Source organism: Anomalospiza imberbis, chromosome 6 (genome assembly GCF_031753505.1).
Source record: "Anomalospiza imberbis isolate Cuckoo-Finch-1a 21T00152 chromosome 6, ASM3175350v1, whole genome shotgun sequence".
Taxonomy (NCBI): Eukaryota; Metazoa; Chordata; class Aves; order Passeriformes; family Viduidae; genus Anomalospiza; species Anomalospiza imberbis.
In genome coordinates, this window is record NC_089686.1 from 22,234,232 (window position 1) to 22,258,447 (window position 24,216).

Here is a 24,216-nt window from a genome sequence, read left to right on the forward strand (position 1 = left end):
TGTGTGGGTGGAGAAATGGAGCATGAGATCAGAAACAGGAGTGTCTGTGGGGCAGAGCAAAGCGATAACTGGACTAGTTGAGCCTCAGCCATCTCCTGAAGGTCTGAAAACAGCTGGAAGCACTGAAGAAGCAGAGGCTGGAGCTTGTTCCTTTTCCTGATTTTATATGATTGCCTTAAGTCAAGGGTATTTAAATGTCAAGTTTTTATGTAGTTCCTAAATTTACTTAGGTTTGGGTGTTTATAGCAGAAGGTTTGTGTCCTTGTGCACTCCTATCTGTGTACTTGAATGATGATAAATGCCAAGGCTTTCTTTGGGGGCTTGTGTTTTTCCACAGCCAAGGTGACACATTCCCATTAAGTTTAACCTTCTCCCCCAAGAGTTGATACAATTTATTTCTTTTGGAAGGGAAATATCAGAGCTGTAGCAGGCCCGAAGCAATTTACTTTGAAGGCTGCCTTGGCTGCGACTGCGGATACAGTGACAAAGAGGAGATTGTGGCAGAGCGTGCTAGATGGGAGTTCAGGCAGGAAAGGGTTACTGTCTGCACAGCTCTCTGTGTCTGGAGCTCCAGGCAAAACCCAGAGAGAGACAATGATGTCAGCACTACCTCCAGGCCCAGGGCCCCTTGCCTGACAATGTGGGCAATCCAACACATTCCCATCTGCCACAACAAGAGCATTCATGCTCCTCTTTCCTGACCTCTTTGGATTAAAGCATGTGGAGTTAAATATACATCCAGCCCCATGCTCATGCACTTGCGTCGCACCAGAAATAGACTTATGGGAAACTGGCTGCAGCTTTTGCCACCCGACACTCGGGATCTGTTGCAACGTTGTCATCGAGAAAAGCACATGCTGGTCCGGTCGGGAGATTGTACACTCATGTACACATAGCTAAAATACAGTTCGCTTTTGTGCCTGGAAATGCTGCATGTAATCAGCACGCAGCCAGAAAGAGGTGGGGCGGGGGAAGGGCAGCTTAAATAGAAAATGAAGATTAGTGAGAGGCAGTGATTTCAGCGTTTTAGCCATCTGAAACTTGCTGAGTTTTTTAGTACCGCATAAAAAGTTCTGACAGCAGAGAGAGACCTTGGCTGAGCTGGTTGTCTGCTCTCCAGGCTGGTGGAAGAGGGAGAGCATGCGGCAGGATTTGCATGCTGCCATGCCGGGCTGGCAGACACAGGGAGTGCAGCTCTGACAAGTGCAGCTTTTTGTTTGCTTAATAGTGAAGCCGGTCTTGTAGTGCAAAATTCTAGTAATTAGAAGCATTTTGTTGCTTTTATCCAGGATGTGTGTGGGGGGGGGGTCTGTTGCATGCACATGGGTATCGTGTTGTTTCTTTCTCATGTCTGTGGGTGCTGTGTATCTGTGGCTCTCTGCCCATATGTATCTGTGCATCTCCATATTTATCTGTCATTCTATGTCTGCATTGCTCAATCTTTTTCCTTTTAAATGTTAGAGTTGCATTTATTTTCTGTGCACAGATGAGTTTTCCTGTGCTATACACTAAGGGGAAAAGAAATGTAGGGATAGCTTGCATTTTGTTTATGTCTTTGTCAAGAAAGTGCTTCACAATTGAGAAATATGAATGAAAATTAGACTATTTATTTTCCTTTCTTTCTCTTTTGTCTACAGTCTTCTGTTTTATCTTCCCAGGCATGTATTTTCTTTTCTCTCCCTTTTTCCCCATCACACAGCAAACTCCTGTTCCCATAACAAATGCTTTAAATGTTATCTATCCTGCCTGTACAATCATTCCCTTTTTCAAAGCATGTCATGTTTCTTTGTACAGTAATCTTTTTTTTTTTTTTTTTTAAACAACTCATAGGAGTCCTTAACACAGCAAATTCCTGTACACAGTTTGGTTTGCTGTCTCTACCCTTAATATGGCCTCTGCTTATGGCACTCAGAATCTCAGAGAGCACAACACAGGGAAGCTGAACAAAAATAAACTCTCCAAAATCTGTAGTTCCCCAATGGCTCAAAGGGGTTTTGGAAGAAGGTTTAGCTGATAAAATCCTTAGAGGGTGGTCGGAGGGGTGAGGCCAAATGGTTAATGTAGGATAAAAACTGCAAACCCCTTAATTCTCTTAGTGTTTGGCTTAACTTTGCCTTGACACTGAAGAGATGGTGGTAAGTAAGGATGAGCTTGTATTAGAAATAGGATTCTCTCTTTCTGCCCAGCTTTGTCTATGCCAGTTTCAGTATTACAGGGCATCAGTGCTACAGAATGCTCTATCAGTTTCTGCTGGTAGAGGTTTGGAACTGCCTCACTTCTCAATTAGTGTAATCAAAGCCAAGACCCTGGCATCTTTCCCAAGAGCTTTCTTCTCCCTGTGAAACACAGAATACTGAAAACCAGTCAGAAAAAGTGGAGCCAGACTGTAGCAAGCATTGGATTTCACCGGTGGTATAATAAGGAAGCTGCCTGTAGTGTCAGCCACTCTAAAGGAGACATACAGACAAGTTAAAGTGGTAATATGCATAATGTCTGTCATCCAGATATTTCAGAGCATATAATAAGCTGTGATTAAATCATTAAACTAAGAACTTCAAAAGGTCTGGCTGTGTAGACTGAGGATCTGAATGCAAGAAATCTCCAGTCTTCTTTCTACCTTGGTACCTGATGTGCCACTGCTATAAGCTAGTCATTTCACACGGGTCTTTAATTTTCCCATCAGTACCACCAGGAATTAATAATACTTAAGCAGAGCAGTGGCTCTTACAGAGTTGTTTTGAAGGAAATGGAGACTTACTGAAGGAGTCTTTGTGTGAATTTGCATGCCAGTCTGAAGTTCTTCAGGAGCAAAATGGAGGAAGCGTGTTGAGCATGAGATCATCATAGAAGGATGAAGATCTGCAAGTACCAGGGGAAAGACAATGTTAAAAACAGGAGCACTGCAGTTTTCAGGGACCCTAAATTAGGCTGTGGAACCTAGGAAGAGTTAGGTTTGCAGTTTGAACTGAGACACATGCAGTGCTTATGATCCAGCCTTGGTGCCTGATGGACCTCTGCTTTTATTACTTGTCTCAACTTCACAAAGCTAAGTAAGTAGATGAGAACAGAATGTCTATGTCCTGACACCCTGTCTCTTGCCACAAGTACTTCGACCAGCCACCAAAAGTGTGAAGAATATGTCCCGAGATTTCCCTGCTTTGATTAGGACCATTATTTTGATGATGAGTTTTATTTTTTCCCTAGAAATCAAACAGTTTCTCTGTTTATGGCTATACATACATTTTATATGTCTCCCTTAAGCCAGATATAAACAATCTTGTGAGAAGTGCTCAGGAGCTGGCTTGGAGCAGGGCGGAGGAAAAGAGGAAGCCTGCAAATCACATCCTCCTGGCTGCCTTCCTCTTCATTGATGTGTGCATCACACTGCCCAAAAGAGCCATCTGAGGAGGTTTGAGAATGTATGGAACAAGTGCTCCGTTTCACTTACAATCAAGCTGAGCTTCTAAGGTGTTCTGTGTAATTCAGTGCCAGGCAGTAGTGACTGCTGCTTAGGAGATGGATTTATTAAGATTATTACTAAGTGTTATTTGGAGGTGACTGAAATTGCTGGGTGGACTCCAGAGGATTAGCTTTCCAAAGATAGCAAATGCAAAACAAAAAAAAAAAGCAACCCCAAACAAACAAGTCCCAATACCAGTTGTGTTTATTTAATACAGTCTCTGCACAGGATTAGTTCACAGGAATTTGCTTGTTTTTGTGACTGGAGATATGGGGGATGGGAAGGAAGAACCATTTTAGCATGTAATTCCCCAAGTAAAAGCAAAGCTGCAGCAGAGCATCTGGCCTGGCTCACAGAGTAGGTGACAACGCGCTGTGAGCAGGGCGGGCAGAGGGGGAATCACCTCTTCCTGGATTGCACCGGATTTAGGCAGCCTAGTGTGCAGCAACTCTGATACAGAAATAACCTGTGTGAAGGAAGCTGTGCTCAGGAACTGTCATGTCCCTGTATAAAGGGCATGACAGCTTTAGGCAGGGAATCATGCTCATCTGAGCCCAAGAAGTGGCCTGTGGGAGAGACAACAGCAATCAAAAATAGTTGTTTTCTATAATGAGACTGTAAGAGGCCTCAAAGTGCTTATAGACATGAATTCACCAAACATCACCCCCACAAGCCTATCTCTCTGGAATGGAGGTTGGTGTTGCTCACCCCAGATGTCAAACTGGAGGCAGAGAGAGCTGTCCAAGCTCCCACAGAGATCAGGCCAGATGGGAACACAGTGAGGACAGCAAGAGAGAAAGATAAAATTAGGATAAAAAAATCCATCCTTCAGAAAATACTGATGGGGGAAGAGACTTAAGGACCAATTTAGCCCATGTTTTTATGTTGCTAATGTTGCTAGACAAGTCCCTCCAAAATGCTGATGGTTGGTAGTGTAGAACAAATGAGTCAGTTCTGCAGTGTAGCCTGGCTGTCCTGCTTCAGTACTGTCACCCAGAAGTAGAGACACATGGGAGCTCCCTGCTGTCCCTTCAGCCTTCCCCAGCATTGCACTACCAGAAACATAATCACCCAAAGGAGAAGAACGTTGTTGCTTTTTTGTAATTCATCTAGGCCCCATTGGGAGGTGGCAGGAGAGACTGAGGGATTCTCTGTTCAAGCCAAGGTACTGGAAAGGTGACCAATGCTCTTGCAATTTCCAGGTAAACTGCTTGTTTCCTTTCATGAGAAGCTGCTTACTTGTTTCCTAAATCCACAGGGGTTGCACTGGCTCCTCTTCCCTCCTTCAGAGACGTCCCTTATGCAAAGGTACGCCTGGTTTGCTATTGCCTGTGCTTCTCAAGACTTTCCTAGATATCATGGTAACAGCAGCAGAACTGGGTTTTGTAAACCTTTATTTTATACAGTCAAAGTAGAATGGGACCTATGAATACAATTCAGCAACTTCATTCCTCATGGGTGGGGGCTGGGGCTGGGAGGATGGGGATGGGGAAAGGGAGAGGGCAATGCACTACTTAATGTTCTTGGCATAAGCTATCACAAGTGGAAATAGGAGGAGGAAAAAGCTGCAGCTCACTGAAGTGGAAGAAAAAGGATGGGAACCCAGTGATACAGTTTTATATTGAGGGGACAAAATTGTCTGGTAACCTGTGTACTTAATCCCATGCTGTGACTGAAGGATATGTCAATAGTAACTGAAATAGAAGCACAGTGCGAGGTATAGAGCCCTGGCTCCAAACTACCCAGCTTTTACAGATATCTTCAGTGCTTAAACTTGTGTTACTGAAATCATTGATTCCTGCTTCAGAGAAGGTAGAGAGAGCTGGACTAGGAGGCAGAGGAAAAAGGAAGAAAAAGGAAGCAAAAGGGAAAAGGGGAAGCAGAAACAGACTGTAGCATTTCAGGATCATGTTTTCATTTCTTTCTATTGGGCTTCACATTTTTTTATAGAAATCATAATTTTCACTTGAGAAGCTGATGGATAAAGAAACTATTTTCTTTCATAGATAAAAGTACCCCCATAAAAATAAAAAGGGTGGGATTTTTCTTTTCCATTAGTTCTTCATACATTGGAGAAACATCCTCATTCTCAGGAAAGGAAAGAAAAGCTAACATTTATTTGGAAAACACTTTGCAGTAAGAATAAAAGATAGTATAGGCCTAGCCCGCTCTAACTCTTGATTTACAAAGAAGTCCAAAGGGCTTTTTGCTTTCACATTGTGAAGCTGGTGAAGAGGTGCAGGTTGCAGTGTGGTGCTGGTAAATAAATGGGGCTCTAGTGTAGGTCCTAGACTGCTGGAGGGTCTCACTTCTCCAGACAGAGAGAAGTGCTGTGGCACATTTTACTGCCAGGCTTTGTGAACCCATCCACGGTAAAGGGTCTTGACTTTATGCCTGTGACGGATTTGCAATATCTAGCAAAAAATCAAACCCCTTCAGTAAGACTCATTTGCTTGCTCTAATTTACATCAGAGAACCCAGCACATTATGACTGGTGACACCAAGGGTGGTTTAAGATCACCTCTGTCCTTGAACTTAATACATACATAGAGTACAGCCAAGAATAAGGATCTGTCTCTTTCTGTGATAAATACCCACTTTTATGGGACTGTGGCCATGAGTCCAATTTAACATTATGAAGTAATTTTCTGTGACAATTCAGGTCCCAACTTCATCACTCTCATCTTTCTCTCTATCTGATATATTATAGTGTTTGGTATTATGCCTAATATGGAGCGATTCCAGTGAATTAGATGAAGCATTTAATAAAGGTGATGTCTGGACAGTGAGAAGTTTTTTATCTCTGAAAAGTCTTCCAGTGATTGTTGGAATATTCTATTTTAAAATGGGTTTGGCTTAGAAGTGCCACATTTGTATGATTTGTCCTCAATAGAAATTAGAGCCTCTCAGTATTTCTACATTGTGGAATTATTATTTTTTGAGTTATTCATTATAGTCTTCTGAACCTCCCAGGAGTACATGAGCTCTTTATGAGCCATATAAAAGGATGCAGACTCACTAGCAGAGCACAGAAATTCCCAGGAGGATAGAGATTTGTAACTAAACTGAGATGGACAGAAAGAGATGGGAAAAGTAAAATTCAGAAAGCCTGGAATAAAAGCAAATTCTTTAACAGCCTAACAATGATCTAGACTCCTGCAAGTCAGGAACAGAGGCAGGCTATACTGAGGATGTTTAGGAAAAAACTCACAGGACTAACCTGCAAAGATTTGTTTCATATCTGGTTTGGCAGCCAGAGAAAGATAGAAGAAGGTTTGTTTGCTAAGGCTTTCTCAAAACAGTGACCCTAAAAAAAACATGCCTGTTACCTTCAGAGGACCTACTCATCTTACTGACATGCAGAATACTCTCCAAAAGAAGAATAATTTATTTAAAGTACAATAAACAGAACACACAGGTCAAAGTGAAAAACAGCAAACCTGGTATTTCTGAGAATTCACAAACAAAAGTATTTAAAGAAAATGCAGACAGAGGATGTACATACTATAAATGCCTAAGTCTCTTAATAAACAGTTTTGGGATTCCCAGACTACTAAATAAAATATTGCATAGCAAAGCCCTTTCTCACAGAGACAATTAGATAAATGCCACCTGCTGATTGCAAAACTGGCTGAAGCTTACTGGGATCCATGCATCTTACAGGCTCCAGCTTATTTTCTCACCTGGAAACAAAGTCCGGTAGAGCTGCATATTAAATGGAATGTGACAGAGTCAAAGCTAGCTAAATAATGGAAACATATTTGTGAATATTTGTTCAGTGAAAATATTGCCAAAATTCTCAGTATTATTGATAATGAATTATTTAATCACCTCCAGACGAAACTCCAACAGAATCTCTGTCTGTACTCTTCTGCCAACAAGTATTATGCATTCACAGCACTCCCTCCTCAGTGACTGTAGAAATGCGCTCTGCTTGCCAGTCTCCAAGAGAGGATTTGACTCTGCTGCTATCAGCTAAGTCAAAGTTTCACAGTACTGATTGAGCTATTAGGTCAGGGATGGACTGGATGGACAGAGTCAGGCCTATGGGCAGAGCTGGGCATGTGGATATGCTCGGGACAGGGGTACACGAGGGGTATGCCCAAACAGAAGACTCATGTACAAATCAGTGGGTGCATACAAGACACCTGTTTAGTGTGTGGCAGTGTTTCTCCCTCCATATAGGTTTGTGCACTTTTCAAAGTGTGCATGGGCTTAAGCAGCTGTGGGACAAATACGTGTTCATGGCCACTGTGTATTGGGGTAGGTGTGCCTATGGGCTGTCCTATCTGTGCACTTTGGGGCACTGATCTCCATGAGCAGTCTGGGGTAAAGGGAATTCCTCAGGACTTTGTTTTCTGTCTCCTCCTCTACTTCGTCTCTCACTTTCCAGTAAGCTTTTCTGCAAACAAGTCCTTACACAGCCAGGATATGGGATGGCCCTTGTGCATGGCTGTTCAGAACTGCACGCTGCTGCATGGAGTGGCTGCAGGTGTCTGTCCTGCCTGCAGCATCAGCCCAAGGATGCCTCTGCCTCTTCCCGTGTCATCTGCAGTTCACCAGCAGCAGTTCCTCCCTTTGGCCTGAGGACTTTTGCCTGGGCTTATGCCCAGATCTGTTGCTCAAGCAAAGGGCAGAGGAAGCACTCAGTGAGGAAGTCCTGCATGTTTCAGGCTGTTTTAGGCATGTTTGTTCCAGACAGCCCAGTTTGTTGATCTCACTTGTTTTTAAATCATGCAAGGCACAGAATTCAGGTCAGCTCTTTCTTCACTCTTCTCTCTGTCTTGACCTGCTGGAGTACATGCTATTTCCAGATGAGGTTACACATTCTCCCCTTTTCTTCTCCTACTACTCTCGAGCCTGTTCTTTCCATTAGAGTTTAATGAGAGGCTCACTAGCTGTGGCAATCCCAGCCCTCCAGTCACTGCTGCAGCCAAGGTCAAGCCCGGGGCAAGAATTGTCCACAAATACAGACACCAGAGTGAAGGGAAGGAAAGAACAATAAGAGCCATTTACTTCCCAATGCACTTAAGTGCTTGAGAGAAACTGCCCCCCCAGATTGCTGAGTCAGCAGCGGCTGACAAATTAGTCAACAGGATGACTGGGCCTCAGCTCCTGGCAATTAGCATGGACAAAGCTTTGTGTGTGCCTGTGGGTTTTCCTATTAGCTCCGGCTTGCACGCCTGTGAAGGGAGGAGGGACTGGGGAAGGAAATGGCTTGCTTTGACTTCACGAACACATGGAATTTGCATTCCCAAGGTTGCACAGCATTCATTTGGCTTCCTGTTTCAGCATCTCTGCAAGCTGTAGCCATTAAGAATAAAGTATGCTAAGAGCCTCTTAAGAGGGAGGTGCATCAACACAGCTGGAGGAAGGGTGAGCCCTGAATTGTAGTAGCAGGGGCACTACAAACTGGGAGGGGTTCAGTTTAACCCATCAGTGTGGCTAACAAAACCGGTACTGTAAGGGTCAAGGAGTGCTGGCAAGGGTCGGGCAGAAGAGTTTCTGGTTGAGAACGGCATTGCTAGTATATTCAATATGAGAGTAAGAAAGGTGTCACAGATCCAGAGTGAGAGGCTTTGGCAGAGCTCAGGGTGATGAAATGATAGAGACAGAGGGGGATAAAGACTGGACTAAAAGAGGATTCTGTAGGTCAGGAGTTCAGTGTCTTGTCAAAGCGATTTGGGAAGCCAGGGGCTAAAAGGTGGAGCTGCAGGTCAGGATTAAGCTGAACCTAGGAGCTGAGTTCTGTCACCATTTGGCAGAGGTCACTGCCTCCAAAGCAGGCTGCAGCGGTCATGGCCCATGCTGTGAACAATGAAATTTCCTGGATTCAGCTCTAGTGGAACTACAAACACACTTTGTTGTTAAAATCCTCTGCATCTCCTCTTGTCTTTCCATCTCTGAGGCCAGGTCACCAGTGCTCTCAGACAGGGTGTGAGTTGCAAGTCGTCAGAGGACCCAAGATGAAAGGTCAAGTACATCTGGTTTTTTAGCCTCACCTTCACCCATTGCTTATCCATGTCCCTGGTAAGTCAGACACTACCATGTTATCATCCTCATTTATGATAAGAGTGATTTAGCCAAAATTCAGTGGTGACCCCAGCTGTGAAATGCCTTGCTGTGACCCATGAAGGTTTAGTGGGCTTTGTTCTGGGTGCTCCGAGACCCATCTCTCTGCTTACAGGCTTTCACAAAAGCTGAGCTCAAGTGAGAGCTGCAAAGGCATTCAAGCTATCAGTCCTCCTGTTTGTGAGAATGGGGGTGAGAGACAATGTCTTTGTTTTCCAGGCACCACTACATGCTCCTTTGCTAAGCATAACTGGAATCCCTGGACTTCAAATCCTGCTGCTGAGAACCTAGCAACAAGTGAATGTATCTACGTAAGCTTTTAAGGAATTACTAGGTTCGTGGAGGTTAAAGTAGGTCAGAATGTTTTATTTTCTGAGTTTCTTGGATTTCTTTCTAGGAACTGTAATGCTCTGCCTTGCAAGTCGCCTCTGTATCAAGAGACTGGCAGTGCCATATCCATCTACACACCTTTATGCCACACTAAACCTGAGACAGTTTATTCCTTTCTGTTGACAGACAACAGAAGCCATAGTAGCCTCACACTACTTCATCTTTACCAAAGGAGAGGAGTATGCTCCAAGGTGCTTCCTGCAAAGCACCTGACATGCAGCAGCTTGCTGTTCCTATGGTGACCTCTCTGTCTTTGACCCCTGTGATTTTCTGCTTGGCTGTAGGCTGATTTGGGGCAGATTTTTACTGATCTCTTAGCTGCTGAACAGTGTTTTCTGAAAATACTAGCTGGCATCTATCTGTATTATTAGGTGTCTAAATAGCTTTTGAATCTGGGTGTCCCTTCCTCATGCTTCGATTCTTCATCCCTTAAAAAGGTCTAACTGTAGCTTTGGCTTGGGTCAGGGTTGTACATCTACACATGAATGTGGCTATGGAGGAGCTGTGGCCATCTAGATGCTCCTGTTCTCCTCTCAAGGAATGTAGCTGTGGCCTTACTTCTGCTTATCCTGTCATGGCAGTGGTTACACAGCACTTTGGTTATGCTGCTGTGCCTGAGATTCAAAACTTTAACCTATGAATTTTCTCATCCTGTCAGCCAGGACAGGGAGTTACAAGGAGTAAACCCATTTCATCCAGGATTCAAACCACTACAGATACATGAAAATAGCAAGTCCTCATTGCTTGTCCTTGGACTTCTGCAGTACCAAGAAACTCCATAAGTCTAACACCATATAGAAAAACCCATGGCTATCTATTCCATGTAACACACATAATTTATCAGATATGCATCCCATAAGGAACCATGGACAAAGATCAGCCAAATTGTCTCTCTGTTAACCTTCCTTGTGAATGTCAGACAGTGGTTTATCTCTTTATCACAAGAGATAAAGTTCAGGTTAGCTTTGCTGCAAATTCAGGCCCTCAGTTTTAAGTCCGTATTTTTACAGCACTTAACTTTCTACAATTCTATGATATGCCAAACACAGTTGCTTAAAAATCCAGACTTGTTCATATGAGGTGCATGTGCTACTGCAGTAAGATCCATGCTGACTGTAGCATTTACAAGAACATCTGAAGGGGCATCAGGATATCATAATGAAAAATAGGTTAATGACAAGGTAGTGCCCACGTGTTACAGCAAAGACTCAAGGGTCTAAGATACTGTGACTTTGAGAGTCAGCCACTCATTCCACTGAATTCCATTCCAAATGAGCTACACTTCCTGCAGCAAAGAAACCAGGGATGGATACAGTGCAGGAGTGTAGATGTATTTTAGTAACATGGAGTTACAACAGATTGTTACTAACAGATTCCCATTTCTTTCCTGAAGCACATTCCTAAAACAGCTACTTTTGGGAAAGTGCCAGCAAACAACACTCCCTGTCTGACTGATACCACTTTCTCACCTCTGCTCTTTAAAGTGGATAATTTTTATGATGGAAGGCACTCAGTTGATTTTGGAGTCTTCAAGGTACATGTAGGAGAGAGCACATTTCTTTAAAATGGTCTTGACATTATTCTTCCTGCCCTCCTGGAAGTAATGTGCCTGAGGAATGCAATGGCCTCTTTTCTGACCTGGCAAGCAGTGCCATTTGTAGTGTTGACACTTGTCCCAGTGGGACTTGGGCTGAGATTTTTCCATCCTTCCTTTGCCCAGTTCATTTTGTCCAGCGTGCCAAAAAGGTGTCAAATGGCATTTTTGCAATCATCAATCTAGACTGGGCTGGACCTGGTGACATGGAGGTGAAAGGATCTGGAGTCTGTTTTCCTGTCCTGCTAAACTAGCCAGTACCTCCTTGTGCTTATTCAGCAGGTTAACTTTGATAATGGCAGTATGAATATTTTGCTGCCATTTAGCTAATAGCTACATTGCCTGTTGCAAAATCATGTAAAGGTAAATAAGGGAAAAAGAACTGCTGTGGCAGGAGACACAGGCCAAATTCAGTGGCTGGTTTAAGGTGTGGTCATGCTGTAGGTTGATTGCTTTTTAGCAGCTGGTCTGACAAAATGTGGAGCATATATCCCTGAAAAGGGATATTTGATTTTTACAAACCACATGCTTGAGATTATAATTTCACCATTTCTGCTAGCTGTTCTTAGGTCTCAGATATCACATGCAGATCAGATCCAACCAAAAAAGAATGAAAGGACTATAGCATCTAAATAAGATATTATCAATGGCCCCCCATAATATCGGCGGTAAAAATAATTAAGTCTTTCTACTTCTCTAGTGTGTTCCATCTGAGGGTCTCAAAGCATTTTATAAGCACTAATTAATTAATCTTTTATCTTCTCCCTGAGGCTTTTTCTGTGCTGGAGGTGGTTCAGTCCAGTTGGGTAGATGTGGCTGTTGAAATCACAGCTGATTCTCAAACCAGTGGTTGAAAACTCCCTCTGGAAATCTTCAGTTCTTACAGCTGCTGCCCTTTCATCCTGCAGCTGTGCTTCCCCATCTTAGTTGGTGTGTTATTTCTCTTCATCTGGCCCATGAATGCTCAGACCTGCAGGTCCCATCTTCTAGCTCTGTCTTGTTTGAGCAGGTGATACCATTGGCATGATCCCTAGGAGCTAAACTGACCTGCCACTAGCCCCAGAATTACTGTAGAAGTATTTAAGTAGCTTAAAGACACTTTGAGTTCTGTAATCCTCCCTCCCACTTAGACCAGGGGATCTGGACTAGAAAGAAATTAAAAGAGAAGGGATAAAGATCACTAAGCACAAATATTTGAAATTAACTCTTTAGATAAGCATTTAAATTTGAAATATGCCAAGTGTTTACAGATAAAATATAGAAATCACTTATCCCTTTGTTGAAATGCAGTCATTCTTAGGGCTGAACATGACACTTATTTAACAGTACAGAGTAGCACTTTCATCATCTCTTATGGAAGGAATCAGATTATATCCAGCTGAAACTGAATAGAAGTGGCAGAAGATAGAACTGCCCAAACTGGGAGATAGTAATTGGGATTCTGGTCCCATCTGAAAGAAAATACATCAGAGAACCTGGAATAATAGTTACAATCATAATTAATATATTATATTACTTGACTTAAAAATTATAGTAAAAATACTAATAGTAATAAGCAACTATGCAAAGTATGCAGAAAGCCATTGGGGTTTTGTTGGCAAGAAACTGTTGAAATACTTTTGCTTTGATATTTATGTAACATTTTTTGTCTTGGGGATCCCAAACCATATCACCAACCGCAGCAATAAAAACCTCCTGGACATGGCAAGCCATATGTTTTTCTGTTAACAACATAATTTTGGAAATCCTCTGTAGCATTTCTAATCAGAAATATGTAAAGTATTTGATTTCATTAATTTGACTTCAATATTGTGAATTCCTCACCTAGAAACCAAACTAACTGGCACATTATAAATATGCTGGCATATAGATTTGTAGGGTGAATGACTAATTTAATAATGTGTACTGTGTATATCATGTTTCTTTCTGAGCAATGAAGGTGCTTTACAAAGGCTGGTGGCAATAGAGAGTATTTTCAGTTAATTGGAAATGCATACTTTGTTTCCAAGATACACAATTATCCATTCATTGAATTCTACACTTGTGTTTAGTGTGTTTCAGTGCCCATGTTTTACAGGTAAAATAATAGAAGGGATACATTAAACCCTCCACAGTCAGTGGCAAGGCAGGGACAAATTAAAGTCTCTTGATCCTCTCTCTCAACATTGAAAGCATTGTTTCTCTCTCAGTTTCGCTGGGCAAGCAACACAGGACTGGAAGAAAGGGTTTTCAAGGATGACCTTCTGGGTCATCCTCTCCTGTCTCCTGCCATCAGGGGCAACATGTTCTATTGTGGCTTTTGTGACTGTGACAAAGAAAGAATGAGTCACACTTCTCTGCTGGACACCAGACCACTCATTGATACAGTCCAGGTTGCCTCTCAGAAAAAAGGCAACGATGGTATCTTAAGGCAGCTTGCAGTGGGAAAAGGCTGGTCTGGTTTGTGTTCTGGGATTAGAGGAGAATGGCAGTCTTCCAGTGTCAGGTGCTGGGAACTTAGAGGTGCCGCTGAGTAGGGGTTTTCTCACAGACTCAGCTTTAGCTCTGCCCTTCCCTAGCCATGTCAAGCAATATCTTCTTAAAGCTAGAAGGCTATTTTCACAACACAAGAGAAAATTATTTCAGAAAGCATCTTGTAAGAGCATCCTGCAGACTAACTTTTAAACCAATGTCTGAGATTAGTTAGGTTGGTCACAGGATTGGAAGGTAGGATTAGATAATTCCTTTCATTGCCTTATTCCCCACAGGATAGTTTTCATGGCAAATGTTAGATGGATTGTTCCTGGGGCTTTGTGATGAGAGCCTCTTAGGTCCTTCAGGCCTGTTCACTGTAACAGTTCACCATCTCCCTCCCCACAACTCTTGGGCTGTTTTATCCCTGTGTTGTGCTCTGCATGAGCTAGTCCTGCCAGAAGAGGTAACTAGCTGGGTTATGTGTTTGCAAGTCCCTGTATGTATTTGGTTCTGTTTCTCCTACCTTTATGTTATATCAGTGAATGTGCACTGGTGTCAGCAGGCCTGTTGGAGAAGAGTTCAGGGAACACAGTGGGAATGTCCTCAGTCTGAGAGCTGGGAAGTCTCAGCTTGGCTGAACTTCATGTTTTCTTTGGACTCTACAGTGCTTTGCAGGCTAATGACAAATGGGAAGTAGCCAGTTCTGTAGACAATTTTATCCTTTCTCATTTTATTGTCAAAGGGAGGGAAATTCACAAAATTTGTGAGGATCTTGTCCACTTCCCCTCTCCACTTCAGAGCTGCTCATTTATTTTTATTTTATACTGTAAATAGTGAGAGAAGCAAAGCTCCCCAGACCTTGAAGTTAATTCCAGTGTGTAGCACCATACATGACAAATCTGTGTGGTTGTGCTTCTCATCACTATTGCCTACAGCCTCCATACCTGGCCAGTATAATTTGGTTCCTGTCTTCAGCTCTGTCTCTCAAGTGTCAAAGCATGAGAGAAGCAGAAGTTGGATGGCAGGGACAGACAAGAAGATGGTGTGGAAGATAGGAAGAATGGGGAAGCATATGAGTGACAGCAGAAAGGTCACAGGAACACCGATGAAGCTGGGAAAAGCATAAACAATCATAAAGAACTCTCCTATGGATTCTGGTTCACAATTCATTATATCTGCATACTGATATTTCTCATCTGTCAGCTTACAACTGTGAAATCTGCTGGCAATGCATCACTTTCTTTAGTAGGACATGCATTTGAAAAAACATCAAGCCTTCTAGTAGTCCTAAATTCCTTGTGCATAAGCTCAGGCTGTAAGAAGACTGGAGAGGGAAACCAAACATTGAAATCTGAGTTTGGTTCAATTCACTGGGCTAGAAGGAAGTCTGATGATGTCCTTATTTGCTGAATACATTAAGATGTCTGGTATACTGAGTAGCCAGGGATCTGAAAGGAGGGAAATGAGAGTTAAAGACTGGATGGCTGCAATGCATTTCTTACCTCTACTGGCCTCTGCTATCTTTACACTTGTATGTAGGTTTTTAAAATACCATGTGAAGTGTGTTTAAATTAGTAGTACTACTTTCTCCAGACACATTAGAAAACACTTGCCTCTGCTTTGTGTTTGTTACTCCTTAGTTCTCATGCAAGCTGGTGAAACTTCCTCATGCAAGTCATGGGTTAGGACAATCAAAATTTTCTTTTTAGTTCTTAGTTAGATCTTACCAAACACCAGATATTATATCATGGGGCTTTATAATCTTCTTTGCTTCATGCCTATGTGCCATTCTGAACCAGACCTGGATGGATATCTGAAGTCACTGTGTTCAAAGTGGAGGCTGTGGAGATCTGTGTCTCTGTCTGTTGTCTCTGAAGAGAATTTCTTGTCTGATACACTTGACTGGAGGGGATAATCTGGCACTAACTTCTCTTTCTCCCACCTCCTGGTTGGAGAATCGATGGGAACTAATAGATATTTTCCTGCCTAACATCCTGCCTAACATCATGGTTCACGAAATTTTCTCTGGCTGATGTGGTGGCAAGAGGCAGAGGGGTTATTTTGGGGTAGAATCCTTTTAACTGGTTTTGTTTTCCTCTTTCTGTAGCAGTGTAGCAATCACTGTCCTGGCAGCAGGCATGCCCTGAGGGAAGGGAGAGGAGCCGCTTCTCAAGACTGTCAGAATACTTCACGGCTGCTTGTCCTCTCTTTGACTGCGGCATCAGCTGGGGGCAGGGGGAGGAGAAGTGCCTCAGGCTCATTCAGGTTGACCCATGGTTATTTTTAGCTCCTTAATGTTCTTTCCAAGCCCCCTGCCCCTCCCCTTCCTCCCCCCAGCTCATTTCTCTCCTCTTGGCAAACGGCACTTTGTGAGCTACTCAGTCACAGGTTGAAAAGCACTGAAAAAAGTCAAAGGGCAGGCAACGGAGGTACTCCTCCGAGAGAGGCACTTGAAAGGTCAGGAAATGCCTGAGCCCCTCCTAGCCTAGCTCTGCTTAATAAGCTGTCTTGCCAGCCCAGGCAGACGGGGTGATGGGGCTCAGATCTGAAAAACCATATGAAGGAGGGAAGAGAAGACAGTAAAGGAAGAGTAGGAAGAGAGATAGGGAGATACAATAGAGTTGTTGTAAACAAAGGGGACTGCTTGAGGTGAAGGACGATAGCACTTGTTTGAGCATGAAAGAGGAACGAAGAGCAATTTTACTTCCCTCTGTTTGGAAACCTGGAGGATCTCTCACCAAAGGGTGATGGGCTTCCTCATCCCCTGCGGAGTCCCTAAATACCCCTAAAAACCAGACCTCTAGAGGCGTGAGGAGAAGACATGTATGCAGCTCCACTTGAAGGACACACCTTTTACCTTGCATTAGATGGGACTTGCCAGTGAACGATGAACAGCTGACAGGCAAGAAGGTGCTGGATCCTGGAGAAAGTCGTGGAGAGGTTTTTTCTGTGTTTTGCAGAGCTGTTCGTAGCCCACCCTTGCTCCTGGCTGGTAAAGCAACAGATGAGGTCTGAAGCTGGGCCCAAATCCTAGGACCTTAGTCAAAGCAGGTGCGCAGGGTCTAAGACACCTGCACCAGGTTGACATGAACATAGCTAATGCCTTTAGTAATGTTCAGCTCTTTATTAAAAAGATCAGCTGGGCAGGGGGCCTGACACAGAGATCGCCCCCACTGCTGTAGCTTTCCCAGGTAGCTGATTCGTCTTTGCTTCCCACAGCCTACTCTAGTCTTTTGTAGGTGATGGTGACCGGCAAAAGTCGATCAGGGAATGTGTTTCTCTCTCCCTCAGCTAGGCCATTTGTCTAGCCCCCTCTACTGTGTTTAGTTCTTTATTTTTGAGTGTCTTTATCCCCTAAAAAACGCTCCCATGGTCCCAAGGGTTTTTATTTGCATTTTAGTCCCAGAAGGTCGGCGTGGGTGGGGGAGGCAGGTTATCTCCAGGTAGTTTAGAGAAAACAAAGAGAGCAATTAGCTAATTAACATTTCAATATCGGTGCTCAGCTAGAGCCATCAGCCGTTCCAGTGTTGCCATGGAAACTAGGAAGGCCCTGCCCGCGTCCCCAGGAACACCTGGAACTTTTTTCATTACGAGGTGAGGTAGAAAGCAATGCAATAAAGGAGGTTTTAATCGTGAGGTGCTTGTCTGTGCAGGACCTCAGCATGGGCCACTCTGATATCTCACAGCATCTTCTGCCTGCGTTGTTTGGTCTGTGCTGTTTTTTCTGCATTGTTTTGTTTCTGTGTTGTTTTGTCTGTCTATCCATTATGGTGCAGGATTTGAACTTTCCAAGCAATATAGGGCTTTTTCTCACTGTGCCCCAGGAGGCAGGATTACAGTGTACTATACTCTTGGCTCAGGAGCTGGGGAATAGCTCCTGCGAAAGGCAGGGCAAGCCCTTTCCCCAGGCAAGCCCTCAGGTCTGAGAATGAAAAAGCCGCTCCCTTTCCCGTCTCTTGGTGGGGACCAGGAAGGGAGCAGCTGGGTGGCTCAGTTGGCTACTGCAGCCGGGTCCAGTGTAATGAAGATGCCAGGGCAGAAATAACCTGCTCAAAATAACCTGGCTCCCCCCTGCACCGTTTCCCCTGCTGCCCCCATGTAGCTCACTCTTTACAGTAGCTTCTTCTTAGTTTTCCAAAGTCCCAGCTGTGTGTCCTTGTCTCAGGCAGGAGAAGCAGGTTGCCTGGATACAATCCCTCTGCTGAGCAGTGAAGTCCCCTGGAAATCAGCCTGCAGTCCCTCCCCTCCTCTTCCCCAGCATTGCTTCACTGTGTGGAAGATGGATTTGGGTCTCTGGAGGACTTCTGGATGCAAAAAAAAGGCGGGGTGGGAAACAAAGCATCACAAATGTCAGCATTCCCTCTTCACCCCAAAGAAACAGTCAGATGAAGGGATTGTAGAGAAAGGCAGGGCAAGGAAACTGTTCCACCCATTGTTGGAGGCCAGGATGAAGCTGGTCCTAACCCAAAAAAAGAGGATCCCACCCCTGAACTGAGCCAAGAAGCCACTCAGAAATTGCATCACTAGCAACAGAGGCTAGGTCTGATTGATAATGTCCAGCAAGAGCAAACCCAACTGAGCATACCCAGATGTCAGGATAATCATTGCTCTGAAAATGAGGTTGCACAGAATGGGGCAGGTTTTGGAGGGGATAAAACAATTTCCTTTGTCTTGGTGTGTGAAGGGATAAAACAATTCCCATTCCTCTTGGTGTGTCTTTCTTCAGAATTTTGCAATTGCAGAGCTTCCTTGGCAGCAGACAGCTTCCTCTGGCTGATGTTGTTAGAAAAATCTGCTAATGTGGAAAAGCACCATGATGTGCTTACAGGCAACTAAACTGTAAAGAACACAAAAAATGTTCACCTTGTTTCAAAAGCCTTTAACCAGGAAGAATATAAGAAAGATGAAAGAGCATTTACTATCAATATCAGAAAAAAAACTCATTCAATTAAGTCCTTGCTTGCTTTATTCCCTAATTTTCTTAAAGCAAAAAGCCACACCTGCTTCATTTCTAGATAAGAAATACAAATCCTTACAAAGGATAATTTCTCAGCAACATTACAAAGTCTCCATATAGCACAATTCTGTAACTGAAAAATACTGTATTACTTCAATAATCCTTGTACTCAAACCATCTGTCATCAATGGTCTGTCTCCACCTTCCCCATCATCCTCTGACATGGGCCAATTTCAGAGAAAGGTTACAGTATAATTGGACTTAACTGGTTGATTCCAGAAGGAAGGTTCATGCTCCACAGGTTCAGTAAAGTAGGTGGCTTTTGTAGCAGACACTAAAATGCAACAGATGAGATGTAAAATACAAATATATTTCAGAACCATAAGGAGGAAAAAACTAAGACTCTAAAGACTAAACCAAGACTCTTTTATACGGTGTGCCCTGTCAGAAGCACTCAGCCTGTTTGTCACTACAGGCAGGGCATCAGCAGAAGAGTCTCTGCTGACTACGGCACTGCAGGATCTCAGTGGGAGGTAGGTATCTCTCAGTTACACTGGTCTTACTCAGGGCTCTCACGAACCAAAGGAACCTTTCACATTCCCCAAGAAAAGCAATGGCCACCCACTGCAGCTTGGCGAGCACTGGTAATTCCCAGTGAGAAAGTCTATTCAGCTGGCAGTCATCTGCATTCAACAGTAGTTTCAGTTTCTTAGTGCAGAGAGTACATCCCCTGATGCAGTGCTTTAGAGCACATTGAGCATGACGTAAATCATAGATGACAGTAGGGATTTCTGCTCTGAGGGGAATGATTGCAACCCTTTAGCCATATTAAGATAGAAAAATGCAGTCTTGGACACTGGCATGTGTAGTAATCTAAAATAATCCTGGATTTTATGGGGTGAACTGTGGGGTGAACTGTGAAAACTGGCTCCAGCATTCTTGGTTGCTTTCTTCAACCCATCACCAGCACCTCAGTCATCTCTTGATGTAGTGTTGGAGACTTACAGTCAGGCAACTGCAGGTTAAGTCATTCAGCTACATCATATATGCAAGTAGAAAAAGACTAACCACAAAACTGGGATTCATCCCTGTATACAGAGTGCCACAACGTGTGCCTTCTTGCTGGCCCTTTATTAATCCCATATGAATTTCAATTAATGAAAGTAACAAAACAGAACTGCATAGCACCCAGCAACTGCCCTGAAGCAACTAGTATGCTCCTAAGAGAGGTGTGGAAGCTTCTCAGGGCACATTTCCTGAGGGTAGGGCAGGGAAAGATCATCTCTGGCAGCAGCAACGATGATAAGGATCTGTAGATAGGGGGTTTCTTTCTTTAATCTCAGAAATTAGAATTAGTCGGTGCTAACAGCACAATACTGATGAGACTTTTTAACAATGGTGACTCCTCTGCTCTGTTTTCTTTGCATCAGACACACTAAATCAAGACACTAGATATAGATGTCACTGGGAATTGGGGTCTAGCTGAGGAAGGAAGAAGGAAAAAGGAAGAGATAGAAGGTCAGATTACCAGTTTTTTACTTTTTTTTTTCTCATTCCCATTTGAAAGAGAAAAAGAGAAAGACACGCACAGAGAAAGAGAGTGTGAATCATTTAGCATGAATTTTGTTTGAGTGAGGGCTGACATAAGTGTGTGAAATAGGAAGGCAATGTATGAATAATGCAGAACAAGACTCAGTGCAGACGGAAGACTGTTATTGTGTCCCTGTTTACAGCTACTGAAAGCACAATCAAATAGATAGGGAAAGAGTGCAAAAAGCCTGCATGGTCATATCATGATGAAAAGGTGTTAAAATACATTGTGGACCACAAAATACCACTTCTCAATCACTGCTCTGAATTTGCTCATCTGCTCATACCAAGACAAAGAGAAGTTGGTGTTGCTTTCAGTTAGAACTGTTAGACTTCCCTTCAGGTTAGGCTTGCTCTAAGTTATGCCCAAGCTGCACTGGCTGCTGTGGTAGACAAAGGCAGAAATATGGGGGAGAACATATGCTGAGTACCTCTGTCATGCAGTCTTTACCATGCACTCCTGGGAGAAGGGTTTGTAGAACTACAGAAAACAGGTATTTTTATGAAGGTGACCCCTGAAAGAATTCACATATGTCCTTCTGCTTATTTACACTTGGTACATGCAAGAAGCTGAACTCATTTCTTATTCCTTTTATGGGAGAAAGTATGGCTAGGAACTAGCACACTCTCCCAGGACGCTTGGGACAGCTGGTTTCCATTTGTGGTCCTGCCACTGGCTGGTTTTGGCAAAATATCATCATTTTTGTGCCACTGGTGAAGCACTTTGAATTCTTCTAACAAAAAGCAGCATGTAAGAGCTGGATATTAATTCAGATTCTTCTAACAAGCCCATCATCATACCGTGTGGTCTCTTACATTCTGTAATTAAGGCACACTTTTGCCCTAAGGAGGATATTCTTATTCCTTCCCTTGCTTTATTCCAGTTCTGGATGGAATTTGCAATAATTTCTGAGGTATCCTGTTGGATCCCATCCACAAGGCTGGTCCTTTTCCAAATCACATTCCAGGAGTTCATCTGAGTAGTCATGGGAGACTCTGCCTGTATTGTGTGCCTTAAGAATTCAGTAGTGTCAGAACTCACACATCCATCCACAGCTGCTGAAGATTCCTCAGAAAGCTTTAAGAAAAAAGGGTGGCATACTGAAAAACTCTCTCTCTTTCTAACTTATCATTGTATTAGACTGGGAAGATATAGAATATAACATTATGTAAGTTTATAAAGTGACTGGAGGATGTTCATATTTTTTGGCAATATTGAGAAGCTTACCTGGAGGTCTTAGGAAGGGCATCTTAAAGAAAGACCCTAGAGAAAAACAGAAGGCAGGGGGCAAAGCCAGGACATTAGGGCATAAAGCAAGGGAGATTCAGAAACATTGGTGTTATATTTTGGATTGAAAAGAAACAAAAAAAGGGAAGTGGTAGTGTCTTTGAGGACAAGAGAATAAGGTAGCATGAGAGCCTTGGAAGAGGAGGACACACTCCTCTTTGGATTTATCCTGTTTGTAATAGAAATACTATGTGCAAATAGGCATTCTCACATTCTGTCTGTCTGCCTAGTTAACCCAGTATCATTTTATAAAAAAGCAGACTGTGCGAAGTCCGTTTGCACAGAGACACACACAGTTATAAATACGGCACTACAAGCAGCCAGGATGGAGAAGCAGTGATGCTGATGCAATGCAGTGATGAAAATAAGCATTCCTGCTACTTCAGGGATAGAAAAGGCACATCCCATCTGCCTCCTAGAAATCTGCGGCAGCCTTTCACCAGCCAAAAGAAGCAGCTAGCTTGAGTCAAAGCCAGTCTACTTTTGGTTCCTCACCTCATGCTTGCCCATTTCCTCTTTTTGCCTGGTAAAAAGGAGAGGTCAGCAGGGATTGCCATGTTTTCAATACACTGTATTTTTATGGTAATACTACAGTGCTGTCTATTTGCTTTTTATCTTTTCACCTTGAAATGGGAGCTGCAGGTGTTTTTATGCTATGCAGCTATTGCATATAATGAAAAGTGACAGGGCAGTTCAATCTCTGGGGTCCTTTCAGTCCACAGGCTTCCCGCTGAGAAACCCAACAAGGTGGGCACTTGGGTTGATATTTTTTCCCAAGTTGTTCTGACATATCTCCTCTGGGAATTGTACTGATGCCCCCTAACTCATACCATGCAAGCCCCCTGGCTGCATCAACTAGCATTTATTTCTGGTCACTCACTGATAATCTGACCTTCTATCAAATCAGTAGCCTAAATTTGAAAGGCTCCCTGCTGTGGTGTCCACAAGAGTCCTGTGGTGTTAGATGCTTAATAGGTGACTAAAGGACAAGTCACACTCTTTTCAGCTGTGCTTTGAAGGAGGATGATATGAAGGGTGGTTATTAGTGTCTTTTGGAGACAAAGACAAGAAACCTGAAGCAGCTTGAAGCAGATCTATATGCAGTGAGATCAGCTTTTTCTGCAGACTGTGCGATGCAGCAGAGAAAAATCATGCCGGTAACAGGTCTGATGTAAAAATAGGTTGGGTTCTTGTGCATCTTCCCTTTTCTTCATAGCAATATACCCACTTAAGCTTGCTTCACTGTGCTCTGAGGAGCTGTAAAGAAGCACTTCCTTCTCAGACATTCAGATAGCCTGCCACAATGTTGTCATCCTGGAATTCATCATACCCCTTTCTCTGCTTCTACAATTAATGTACAGTTCATATTGGCTCCCTATTAAGCATGATAAGGAACAGTGAATCCAGCTTCTGTAAATTGGGGAGCCCACCAAATCCACCTCTGCATAAATGAAGAACTGCCTTTAGACTGTCTTCTTTAGAGAAAGATATATTACACTGAATCCAGAGGCTTCCACACACGCTAATACAAATTGAATCTTTGCCTTTCATAAATGGGAAAGCATAAACAGATTTCTAAGACAGAAGCTCTACTATACAGAGTCCACACTCCCACTGTATAGAACCTGCCCTTGTCTTCCCAGTCCTAGTGTTCAGCTGAAATGCATGTATCCCTGTGTTAGGTGGTGAACCATATGGTGTCCAAGCCTTATATATATATATATATATATGAAGGCCATACTGAATCATCTCCTCATACATGGAGAGACATATTCTGTCAATTTGCTCTAAAAGCAGATGAACCTTATTTAGTCCAACATACCACCCCCTTTAATGAAGGCTGAGATATTGATCTCTCTGGTAAATCAAGGTGAGATCTACAGATCCCTCCCAATAAATGATGGTGGATTTATTGATTCTTTTCTTCCCACCCCCTGGAAGTGAAAGCAAGACATATTAGTTCCTCCCCATTAAATGGAAGTGAGCTGTATTAAGGCCACCCACATAAATACAGGGTGGGCTATGCTGACTTAGACCTTAACCACATAAATGGAGGTGAAATGTATTGATTCCATCTTCTGTAATTGAAGGAGTGTTGTATTATGGTGCTCCTTCCAACATAAATGATGGAAAAAACATATTGATTCAATCACACTGGAGTGAAAGGTGAATTTTGCTGAAAATCCCCAAAATCAGGAAGGAAAGCCATGCAGAAATTAGCACCTTATTCAGAAATTTATTTTCACCTGTTATTTTCACATGAAGGCTTTTACTTTATTTGGATGGCAGAGGTGTTCCTGCTTAAAAGTTCTGGGCACAAATGAAGTGAAAAGGAACCATGCTTTCACTAAAGGGATGTAATGCCTATGTAGAGGGCCTCCTGAGTTCCAGTCCCTGTGCTCTTGTAGACC

General features: G+C 43.2%; 1 long non-coding RNA gene across 5 annotated transcripts in view; it reads left to right on the forward strand.

The window, feature by feature from the left end:
- The window catches only part of LOC137475460 (uncharacterized), a 67,210-nt gene that overhangs the window by 9,245 nt on the left and 33,749 nt on the right, over positions 1-24,216 (forward strand). The window contains exon 5 of one of the 5 annotated variants that reach the window (XR_010999903.1): positions 409-735. The exons of the other annotated variants lie outside the window; for them this stretch is intronic. This is a non-coding gene — a long non-coding RNA (uncharacterized lncRNA). Of the gene's footprint in view, positions 1-408; positions 736-24,216 lie in introns of those variants that run through there. 5 annotated transcript variants of the gene reach the window in all.